Source organism: Oncorhynchus masou, chromosome 33, assembly GCF_036934945.1.
Source record: "Oncorhynchus masou masou isolate Uvic2021 chromosome 33, UVic_Omas_1.1, whole genome shotgun sequence".
NCBI lineage: Eukaryota > Metazoa > Chordata > Actinopteri > Salmoniformes > Salmonidae > Oncorhynchus > Oncorhynchus masou.
In genome coordinates, this window is record NC_088244.1 from 26,523,600 (window position 1) to 26,535,182 (window position 11,583).

Below are 11,583 nucleotides of genomic sequence, written 5' to 3' on the forward strand. Positions count from 1 at the left end.
CTGCAGGAGGAACTGGTGCACTTCCAAAATAGATGGCATCATGAGGAGTGAAAATTACATGGATATATTGAAGCAACATCTCAAGACATCAGTCAGGAAGTTACAGCTTGGTCACAAAATGAGTCTTCCAAATGGACAGTGACCCCAAGCATACTTCTAAAGCTGTGGCAAAATGGCTTAAGAACAAAAAACTCAAGGTATTGAAGTGGCCATCGCAAAACCCTGGCCTCAATCCTATAGCAACTTTGTGGGCAGAACTGAAAAAGCGTGTGCGAGCAAGGAGGCCTACACACCTGACTCGGTTACACCAGCTCTGTCAGGAAGAATGGGCCAAAATTCACCCAACTTATTGTGGGAAGCTTGTGGAAGGCTAGCAGAAACGTTTGACCCAGGTTAAATAATTTAAAGGCAATGCTACCAATTACTAATTGAGTGTATGTACACTTCTGACGCACTGAGAATGTGGTGAAATAAATACAAGCTGAAATAAATAATTATCTCTACTATTATTCTGGCATTTCACATTCTTAAAATTAAGTGGTGATCTTAACTGACTTAAGACAGGGAATTTTTACAAGGGTTAAATGTCGGGAATTGTGAAAAACTGAGTTTAAATGTATTTGGCTAAGGTGTATGTAAACGTCCGACTTCAACTGCAGATAGTGTGATCTACAGCTTATGATTGTGATTGTTATCTACAGCTATATGTACCTCAGGCGTGCAAAAACCTCGAGACTTCCTTAGATATCATGCACCAGCTGTTGTTCACGTATGTGCATTGGCCCCCGCCACGTGTCTTACCAGAGGCTGCTGTTCTGTCCTGCCGATGGAGATTATGTTCTTAATGTCGTTGTTCAGTCATGACTCGGTTTAACATAAGATATTACAGTTTTTAATGTGCCGTTGGTAGGATATACATGCGTTCAGCTCGTCCCATTTACTTTCCAGCTATTGAACATTAGCAAGCAGGAAGGAAGGCAATGGCAGATTAGCCACTTGTCAGCTAATCCTCGCAAGGCACTCTGGTCTTTTTCCACTAAATCTCAGTTTCCTTCTCCGGCAAATTACGGGGGATGTGGGCCTGGTTGGGTGTCTGTAGTAGTATATCCCTCCTTGTCTGACTCATTGAAAAAGAACTCTTCGTCCAGTTTGAGGTGAGCATTCAAAGTTCTGATGTCCAGAAGCTCTTTTCGGTCATAAGAGACTGTAGCAGCAACACTATGTACAAAACAAGTTACTAACAATGCGAAAAACAAATAAAATAACGCGATGGGTTAAGAGCCGATAAGACGGCAGCCCTCCCCTCCGGAGCCATCGTTCAGTCCTAATCTTTGTTAACGTTATGTTTTTGTCCCCACTGCCAAGATACTAGAGGCTGTATGGCCCTGAGCGTTTCCCACCACCAGTTTATCCATTTTGACTGTCCCCTAAAACGTAGCCATTGTCCCCCAGATACTAAAGATAACATGTTCCTGAGAGTGCTTTTCCCACCACCAGTGTACCGAGTGCAGGTATATTGAAATGAAAATAGTGTCTCAAATGTTCATCCACGTTTATCCATTTTGTCTGTCCCCTAAAAGCTTGTTATGTCTTTGTCCCCCGATACTAAAGATGACATGATTCTGAGAGCATTTTTCCCACCACTAGTGCAGCGAGTTGGAAAGAAGTCTGCCCACCCAAGCATTGATGAGGTCTGAAAGGTAGCCTAGTGGTTAGAGTGTTGGGCCAGTAACTGAAGGGTTGCTGGACTAAATCCCAGAGCTGACAAGGGAAAAAAATCTGTCTTTCTTCCCCCGAGCAAGGCAGTTAACCCACTGTTCCCCGGCGCTGAAGGCGTGGATGTCGATTAAAGCATTCAGAGTGGTTGGGTTAAATGCAGAAGACACTTCAGTTGAAGGTATTCAGTTGTACATTTGACTAGGTATCACCTTTCTCTTATAATGTAGCTTAAGTATACATGTGGAATATTGAATAATTATTAATATGTAATACTGTAAACCAGAGGTAAGAAGTAACTAATTACAAATACTGTCGTTACTGTAAATGAGTAGCTTTACCAAGTACTTGTCCTTTCTTTTCAGTAATTTTACTTCTACCTGAATAGGTTATTTCAGTACTCTTCCCACCCCAACTCAATGCAGATTAATGTCCTGCACACAGCAATAAACTGTATAGAGTACCAGAGTATGAGTCATAATACCCACAAAACCTTGCGGTCAAACAGAGAAATGGTTCCAATCATTTTTCCACCATTCATTTTTTCCCGTAGAGGATTTTAGAAATACTTAAAATAAGGGCTGTGTTTCATGTAGGCTTACCCTGGCATGACGTTTTGATAACTGTGTAAATCTATCTAGGACAAGGTGACACTCAATTGAAATAGTTATGAATTGCTTGCTCTTTCTGTAAGTATCATAGTTCAATGACCAGCAATAGATCTAGAACAGAACTAGATTTCATTTTGGGTTTCAAAATACAACGAATATGAACCAGCTATGGCACAATATTGTAAATCCTTCTAGGTGTTCCACCTATCTGACTCACTCCACTGGAGTTCCCTCCCTGTGCGTGCGTTTGTGTGTGTGCTTGCATGTGGTTGCATGCAGGTTTATGTGTGTGTACTCGCGTACGTGTGTATGCGTGACAGTTATACAGTACGTCAGCAGTCTGTCGGCATGTCATAGCCGTTTAAACACAGCCCCCGTGCCTCTGTTGTGGGGCCGTTCCACCTCAGCGGTGAACCCAGGTGAACCCCACCCTCTGTGGTGACTTGCAGGAATCTGGTTGGATGGCACCAAAGCATGTATAGACCGGCGCTGGAATCCTCACTCCGCCAACTACTGTGTGGGCGGCCTGGAACTGGAGTTCTCCTGTGATGTCATGCATAGCCAAGATATCCAGCTAGTTGACTACCCCCCTGACCTGGAGTTTAATCATTAAGTAGTGTTTTTACACGTTTTATGTAGATAGTTTTTGTATATTTTGTATGTATTGTTTTGTGACCCATATTCTCTAAAATCACATGAAAAGTGGGTGTTCAGTCAAAGCATCAAGGGAAATAAAAACACAGTTCATTCATTGCATAGCATGTCAGTGATACAGTCATTTGCCTAATTGTTAACAAAATACATGTGAATTACCATTGGAAAACCCTTTTTGTAGTATTGAGGGATGAAGACAATTTCCTTTGAACCCTTTAACTTGCTCATTACATGTTCTGCATGGGAGATCAGGTCCAGGGCTTGTTTCAGTAAATGAGCTCCAGTGAACCCCTCAGAGCTCTAACAGCTTTAATTAAACAACAATGGGGCTGTATTATTTGTGTGTGTGTATGTGTGTGTGTGTGTGTGTGTGTGTAAAAGACCTTAGAATCTGTGAAAAGTGGCCCTATGCTTCTCAGCCTAGCAACGAGACACACTGGGCAGCCTGTTATGAGCTGCTTTAGAGCAGGAGTCAGGACCCAATGAGGGCTTGGCTGATAGGGGACGTCATGAGTAAACTGAGGGATTTAAAAAGGTGCTCTGTTCAGATGTAACCTGATCTCCACCTGACTGGGGCCAGGCATTCCGCTCGGTGAAGAGTCCCCCTGAACACAATGACCAGAGCACACATCGATCACATTTACATTCCTTCATACAAAACTATGCAACTAAAAAGATCATTAAATGCATTCAGACAACACTTTATTAATCACAGTCAAAAAGGACGGGACAAAGTCAAATATTGTTTTATTTCAAGTTTATTTGATATTGTCATGTCATATTACATAATGTTGGTGAAAATATATATGTGTATCTATCGCTTGGCTGTAGTATAGACAGTATTTATAGATAAATTCGATCAATAATGGATTCATTTATAGTTTTTTAATTTACTGTACCTGGAGAAATGTCAAATTCCCGACAATGTTCCTATTTGGAATTTAGTAACCATGACGCCGTGACGAACACACACATCTTTCTTTTAAAAGTTGAATAAATTATGTTCTAAATGCTTTATTACATGAAGATAATATTACATCCGTTTAAATATAAAATATTTGATACAGTATATTTATGAACACACACACAGAGCGAGATTTAAAAGCACCTTAAAGCATTTTAATTACTTTAAAGCATTTTAATTACTTTAATTACTACTTATGGCATCACATATGTGTATATCCCAAAATGCTGTATTTCTTTGGCCTTCCTGGGCCGTTGCTTAAGGAATAAACTCTGACACATGGCACATGGAAGAGCACTGATAACTGAATCAATCTTCCAGTGCAAGGTTCATAGTTCCTGTATTGTCAGTATCTTCATGACCATAGTGAATACACCCCAATCCATCTGTCACTTCAACCAATGTGTCTATGCACTGGTCATATACACACACAAACACACTGTATACACACATTAACATAGAAGAAGCCTAAGAGGTCATACACACCAAGAAATCTGATGGCCATGCTCAAACTTCTGTACAAGAAGGAGAGAGGAAAAAGAGAAGTAAACGCCATTCAATGGACGGCATTACCAGACAGTATTAGACAGGGATATTTAGATCTAACCATGTCTGGTAAGACGCCAATCAACAGGCTAGGGAGCTAGGACTGAAGGACGCCCTCTGAACCAACCGTCCACTGTACGAAGAGGGAGACAGCTGAAAGAGACAGGATGAGATACAGGAAGAGACAGGCTGAAAAGATACAGTATGTCTGTCTGTCTGTTCGTCTGTTTGTCTGTCTCACACACAGACAGGGATACTACTCTATCGTTTTCATATTCTCAAAGACTATGTTATATGGAGTACATTTACAATGATTTTCCATGAATAAAGACAAACTAGATCCTGTTGGTTGAAAGTTCACATCAAAATGTGGTGCCCTCTCACCGCAAATTAAATAAATATGCCACATTTGGGTTCAGTACAACATCAAATTGTCTTTTTAACCGTTTGGAAAGGAGAGGGGGTGAAAAGGGAAAAAACATTGAACCATTCTGTGTGTCTATGTCATAAATAAAGGCAAACAACAGGAGGTGAGCCAATAAAGGTATGGTTCAATATTTGCGAGGTAATTCTCCCTCCTTAAACAAACATTTAGGCTCTGCCAGCTCCTTTTATTATTTGCCAATGTCTGTGCTGTCTGTTTGAAGGCCTTACCTATTAAATTGGGATGTATTTTTCTGCCTGGAAGACGACATGGAACGGGGTAGTAGTTTGCCATAAGAGATCAACTCATTTAAGTCTATGGCTATTTATAATTTGTTTATGAAACAAATTCAACAGAATTCTAAAATTCTAATTGGAACAAAAGTTCTCCAATGAAGCCTTGTAAAACAACAAAAGGCACTACAGATAGAGCTGTGGGATATATTTAGCTGTGATAAAAAAGAGTAATCATTCATATGAAGGGATGAGAGAGAGGTGAGGCTGAAGGGGAGTAGTAAGGAGTCAAGGAGGATGTTGCTGAGTCTATTTTGATCATAAGTGCTCAGGTGAGCTTGTGTCAGTTTCAGGATGTGCCATGTAGATAAGCGGTGCTGGACCAATCACGGTGACACAACACAAGCCACACGCTACAGAGGGGAGGTGATACGAAAATGAGTGGCGGTGCGACCGGTTGAACCGTCAACCGACCTGTATTCTTTAACACAGGTTGGGTGGGGCTACCCTAGAACAGGACAGGGAAGTGGAATTACATATGCTGGGTCTCCTCTACTTGTTCCCCAGGGAAAGGACATTGCCAGTCATGCCTCTAATCTTCTCCATTTCTTTGAGTTGATTCTTAACTGAGGAACACTGAGAAATTTCAATTACTTGGATAGCCAAATATTTTCCCAATACAATTCACAAAATAAGCACTTCATAGGCCTATCTTTTCTACAAATAAACAACGAGGTAAAATGGAGCTTCTTTCAGATGTATAGTTTTAGCTAGCGGAATAAAGGCGTGTCAATAGAAGAAGATTTAAGACAATCTCTTACAGATAGATTCAACCCTAAACCAAGTCTTCTTATCAGTGACGATATCAGATATCAAATCCTTGAAGAAAGATACAGAGTTCAAACTGGAGTTCTAACACTACAGATAATCTGATCAGGTATTGTCTATGGTGTGCTTTCATCAAGTGGTCACACCTGACCCTTTAAGCACATCCTTAGCTGAGGTGTATCTCTGGAGGTAGGTGGGTCACCCAGGAAACATCGTTACCAGACAGTGTTAGAACTTTTTGGTACAATCCAGCACTGTCAGGTAAGATGGATCCTGAAAGCCATTTCAGCGTAAACCAGAGCATTTCATTGAGAGAAAAAATGGCCGCCAAGCTATGGTAGCTAGCTAACGTTGTAAGTTGTGTGGTATATCACTGTAGTTAGAGGATGGCTAGCATCATCATTACCAGGCAGTATTAGAGAGATTGATGATATCCAATGCTGCCTTGTAAGATGGGGATGACCATCCAATACATGCATAGGAGACAAACAATGGGTCATAAAAGTGATTATTTTACAGATCACAATAAGTGTACGGATCGAAGTAATAATATTTTCGTCTAAGCATTTTACAATACAGGTTCATTTTGTTTAATGTGTTGTGTTATCTCCTGGTTTTCACTGACAAAAAAATTGATAAAAGGCTAACCTTGCTTTGGGTAGGTTTGTGTGGGGATAAGCCCCACCTATGTGCATAACTGAGACTTCAGGAACATTCCACTATGAAAAGAAAGAGGTGTACTAAACAGTAGGCAACCCTGACTGGTAATGCAAATTATCATTAGAAGGCCTGTCTTTCACATCTCTGAAGCTACATCTGTATTTACCACAGAAAGGAGAAACTATAATAATATAAAATCAAGTATACCCCCTCTCCAGGCACACATGCAACTCATCATCAATATCCATTAGAACTCCACTTCAGTTAACTCAACAAATTGTGGCCTTGGGTGGACTCTACTATGGGTGGACTCTACTATCTCAAACTCAAACTAACAATAGCAAGTTCAATTTATCACCTAACCCCCAGGTCTTAAACAAGAGATGAAGTGGGGGGAAACAACGTATTTGAAACTCGCCTCGAAACAAAAAAAATAGAACTTGTTGTACGGCAGACTTTGTTCTGGTAGGGACTGTAGGTTAGGTTCTGCCACAGAAGAGTGGGCCACAGTGGATGTTAATGATTGGCCAAACCTGTTCTGACTGGTCTGGTTCTACGAAACGGTAAGGCTGCTTTTTCCCCTCATTCTGAAAATTATATATATATATTATCCCTGGTCATCCCTACTGCCTCTGATCTGGCGGACTCACTCAACACAAATGCTTTGTTTGTAAATCATGTCTGAGTGTTGGATTGTGCCCCTGGCAATCCTTAAATAAATATACTTCAGTATATTTAAAACCAAATACTTTTAGACTTTTACTCAAGTAGTATTTTGCTGGGTGACTTTCACTTCAGTCATTTTCTATTAATGTATCTTTACTTTTACTCAAGTATGACAATTGGGTATTTTTTGGACCACTGCTTTAATAACATCCATTCTTGACAAAACCCACTGCATTTTTCATACTCAAAACGAAAGCAACAAGGCCTTGGGTTTGTTGTTCCGTATTCACATTTCATGTCCCTGAAGATGGTAGCACAGGTAGCACAATGTATGTCATGTCATATTCATTTCAACAGTCATTTGATGAAATGTTGAAAACGAAGGGGAAATGAATGCCTTCCCTTTTCCTGTACCTCCTTTCTTTGTGTTTGTAGTGTGTTGAAAGCCTGGAGGAACGCTGGACTGACCTAGCCTGTGCCTATGCAGTGTGTGCAGAAGGTCATTGAGACAGCTTTTGTTTACTGAAAAACGTGGGCTATTCACAGGTACACAGTGTGAAAGCATCACACTCATTAGAAGTGGCACAATGCTGCATGCTAATTATTTATATTTATGTAAGATAAAGACTCATATATAATATATACTAGTATTCCTTAGTTAGTTAGCCACTTAAAATAGTGACACAAGACTGATCAGCCACTCAAATATGTACAATAACTCAACAATCAAAGTGGCAACAAACTATTTGCATTGTGCATTGTCAAATAACTGCTATAACTCGTTCTAATTTTATTGAGACTTGGTACAGTAAGTCAGCAATAGTTACACTAATATTGATATCTATTAATGTTAACTATTTTTTTGCTATTTTTTTCTCTAAACCTGAAACAAAACTAGAATCAAGACAATCCTGTGTTCAGAGGGAAAGAATAGGTTTCCCGTCATCCTGCAAATGAGCTAAATGGAAGAGTGTGAGTGAATGAGAAAGGTAGAGAGAGAGAGAGCATAAGGGAGGGAAAAGAACAGGCAGTGAAGAGAGGTGGAGAATGTACCTGTAACCTTACCGTCGTGAAAAGGAACCCAAAAGGAAAGAATGCAACAAAACCAAGTTAGTGAAGGGGGTGGGGGGTTAAAGGAAAAGATCTTGAACTTTTAGCAGCCAGCGCCTGCGAACACTTCAGCTTCTTCCCGGTCAGTCAGTCAGGGCCCATGAAATGAGAAAGCTAAGCCGCCCTGCTCTCACAGACTGCTGCAGCCTCTATTTAGTTAATCATCAGCATTATACACCAGGGCTGCAGGCCTAAAGAGAAAGAGAGAGAGAAAGAGAAAAAAAAAGATTAGGGAGAAATAATGAGTATTAAAGCTTGTAGAATGAAGAAGAGGACAATGGAAATAAAACATATTTAAATTCATGTAGACCCTACAGTTTCTAGTATTTCCTGACTTCCTACTTCCCACGTGCTTGCTATGCATTTCCTCAGTTATCCTTCCTTCTTTAAGGTTTGCTTAAGTTTTGTCCCCTGAAACTCGTCCCTGTTTTGGCTCTTGAGTGAAATTATTCCATTGTAGGAGAGGTTGTTCATTCGGTGTGGCGTATACGGCTGCCCACGCTGTAGCCTTACTGAGTGAATGAGGTGTGATCAGGTAACCCTGCCCCCTGCGTTGGAATGGGACTCCACTGTAAAATGAACCTGATAGGTAAACCAGCATGGCCCTTAATCAATAGTTGGCGTCTGTGGAGAAGAATGTCGGTGAAATCCAAAACCTCACTTAAGGCTGGACCTTATCAACACCACTAATTGGCCCTCCAGACTACTGGAGAGTAAAGCTTAGTGGCTTGATTCGTCGCTTTTCAGCTATTTCTCTTTGGTTGTTTCATTTCAATATTTACTATATTGTTCAGTTCCCTCTGCTATTTTACTAAGTTAAATTAGATATTTACTATTCTACTATCTTTCATGGTTCATTCATTCAGTTGAGAACTATCACTTTTCATAGTTCACTACTTTCCCTTTTGTTTTGAGTATTTCCAATGAATGAGTGAAATTTATTAAGCAAAAAAGGTTTCTAGCCTCCCTCGTGCATGGCACCGTAATTAAGTAATTTATTTGTCAGTTTGGCTTGATTTAAGAATCACAAATATACATTTTTATTTCCACCTCACATTACTATTGTCTATTCCTAGCTTCAATATTAATGTATTTCCATGATTTGTCTGAAAATGCTTTCTTTCTTAACTTGTTCTTAAAATCCTGTCAATGTTTCACATATTTTCATAGCAGCTATTGACATTGATTTATCTAGGTAAAGAAACAGCATTCCACCAACATCAACCATAATGTTAATGGTTTAAAACAGTTATGGCAAAAGCTGCTTAGTCACAGTCATAACTATTTAAACTGCATGTTCTTCAGTTCACAAACTCAATGTTTTTTTCCCTGACCTCTCACTTTATTCCATGATTGGCATTACGGTTAACATAGTTAGCTTGTTCTTAGTTTCACATGTCTGTTTTCTAAGCTGTAAAAAAAAAAACTGTAAAAAATGTTTTTTTTTAAATTTCATCCTCCATTTTGTATGGCTTACCAATCAAATGAGTCACATTCTATGGAAATTCCCTACAGACCAGTTATGATATCTGTAATGCCCAACCCATAGTCAATCTTTAAAAAGCTGTAAACAATTACAAATTACTCATTCAAAGAATTGAACGAATGTCTGTCTTTCCGCCAATCAAAATCTTCGACCTCACTCCTTATTCACTGCACTATTTGGACAACATTTTCCCTCCATTTATCAACAACACCTTTTAACATTTATGAAAAAGATTAAATAAATCTTCTTGCAACATTCCAAAAACATAACCATCCTAATGGTTATTTTCTACTCCCAGAAGTCAAACAAAATAACAAAATCCTACAGAAGATTAAAATGGATGAGCAGACATTTTATGTTCAGCATACATCCACTATGTAAACCTCGTATTTCTCACATCAAAAGGTTAGGAAAAACAGATTATTATTTGAAATCTCTATCTATACATGCCAAATGAAATAAGTAAGAACAGGCCTAGCCTTGGTATTTTAGTCTCCTTTTCTAGACATGCAACATCCTAAGAAAAGGCTGCGTTGAGACTTATTTAACAGGTAGCAGAGATAAGTTGTCAAAACACTCACATGCCTTCATTATCTTTTTTTCAAATCAGAATAAATGTTTTAAAATATTTAAAATACATAAATGTTTATTTTGTAAAATAATGAAAATATTTTACGTCAATTGGTTATCATCAGCTTTTGAAGTGGTACAATTATCAAAATATTATCATAACTGCTTTAATGTTCTTCCAAATGTGCATTTCCAGTGTGACAATGGAGGGAAAAATCTGCTGTCTTTATATCATTTGACAAGTCTGTCTGTTTGCCTCTACCTGCCCCAACTGGTCTTTCCAGTTTAGGAATTAACGTTTGGCTCTTTTGTTTCTGTTTAAATAGACTGGAATCTGATACAGTTTATAATATGCTTCCCCCTAAACTCATGCTCTTCCTGTAACAGCATACGAGCACCAACGGTTTTATACAACGACCTTGTTGGCTTGCCATCCATTTCCTGACTATTACATAAGTATACATACATCTACGCTTCAGTCTACCTGTAAGCTGGTGCGATGACAAAGCAAATGTATCACAAATAATGTCTGAGGAAATCGTACACGGACCAAAATTAAAACAAATACGGAGGTATCATGTTGGTGGGTTACCCTGTCCTTCCCAGGTGTGGTCAAGTGGGCCAGAAAGAGGCATCATGTTGCCTGGCTGTGGCTGCTGGCTGCTGCCTCATAGATATGTCTTCCTCTTCCCTCCTCTCACAGAGAGACCAACTCTTCGATGTTTGCTTGGAAAAAGATGTGAATTAGCTCGGCTTGACTAGACACCCAACGAGGAGGCGAAGAACCCCAAAAATCAACTCAACAGGTTTAAGTCGTGAAGACTCGGCTCAAGTTTCCCGGAGCTCACGGCGACGCTACCTGGTTAAGCTCCTCAAGACGAGTAGACTGAATTTGTAAAGGGGATAGGTTTACATGTAGCCTGGCCTCCCTCCCCCACAGGTGAGGTGTAATTTTCAGGTGGCAGCCAATCTCCTTAGCCTCTGGCGCTCACAGGTGTGTCCCATGTGCTGCAGTGGCCAATCAGGTCTGAGACTAAGCCCAGTCCAACCCCCCCTTGTCCCACCTCACCGGTTCACCTGCCCCCACCCAAGCCCGCCGCCGCTCCCACCCCAGG

At 40.0% G+C, this 11,583-nt stretch overlaps 1 long non-coding RNA gene across 1 annotated transcript; it reads right to left on the bottom strand.

Moving 5' to 3' along the window:
- Nucleotides 1-3,711: 3,711 nt before the first annotated feature.
- Nucleotides 3,712-11,335, bottom strand: LOC135528159 (uncharacterized). Its single transcript, XR_010453510.1, has 2 exons — nucleotides 11,061-11,335; nucleotides 3,712-8,603 (listed from the first exon to the last, which is right to left on the bottom strand). It is a non-coding gene; the product is annotated as an uncharacterized LOC135528159 (long non-coding RNA).
- Between the last annotated feature and the right edge of the window lie 248 nt (nucleotides 11,336-11,583).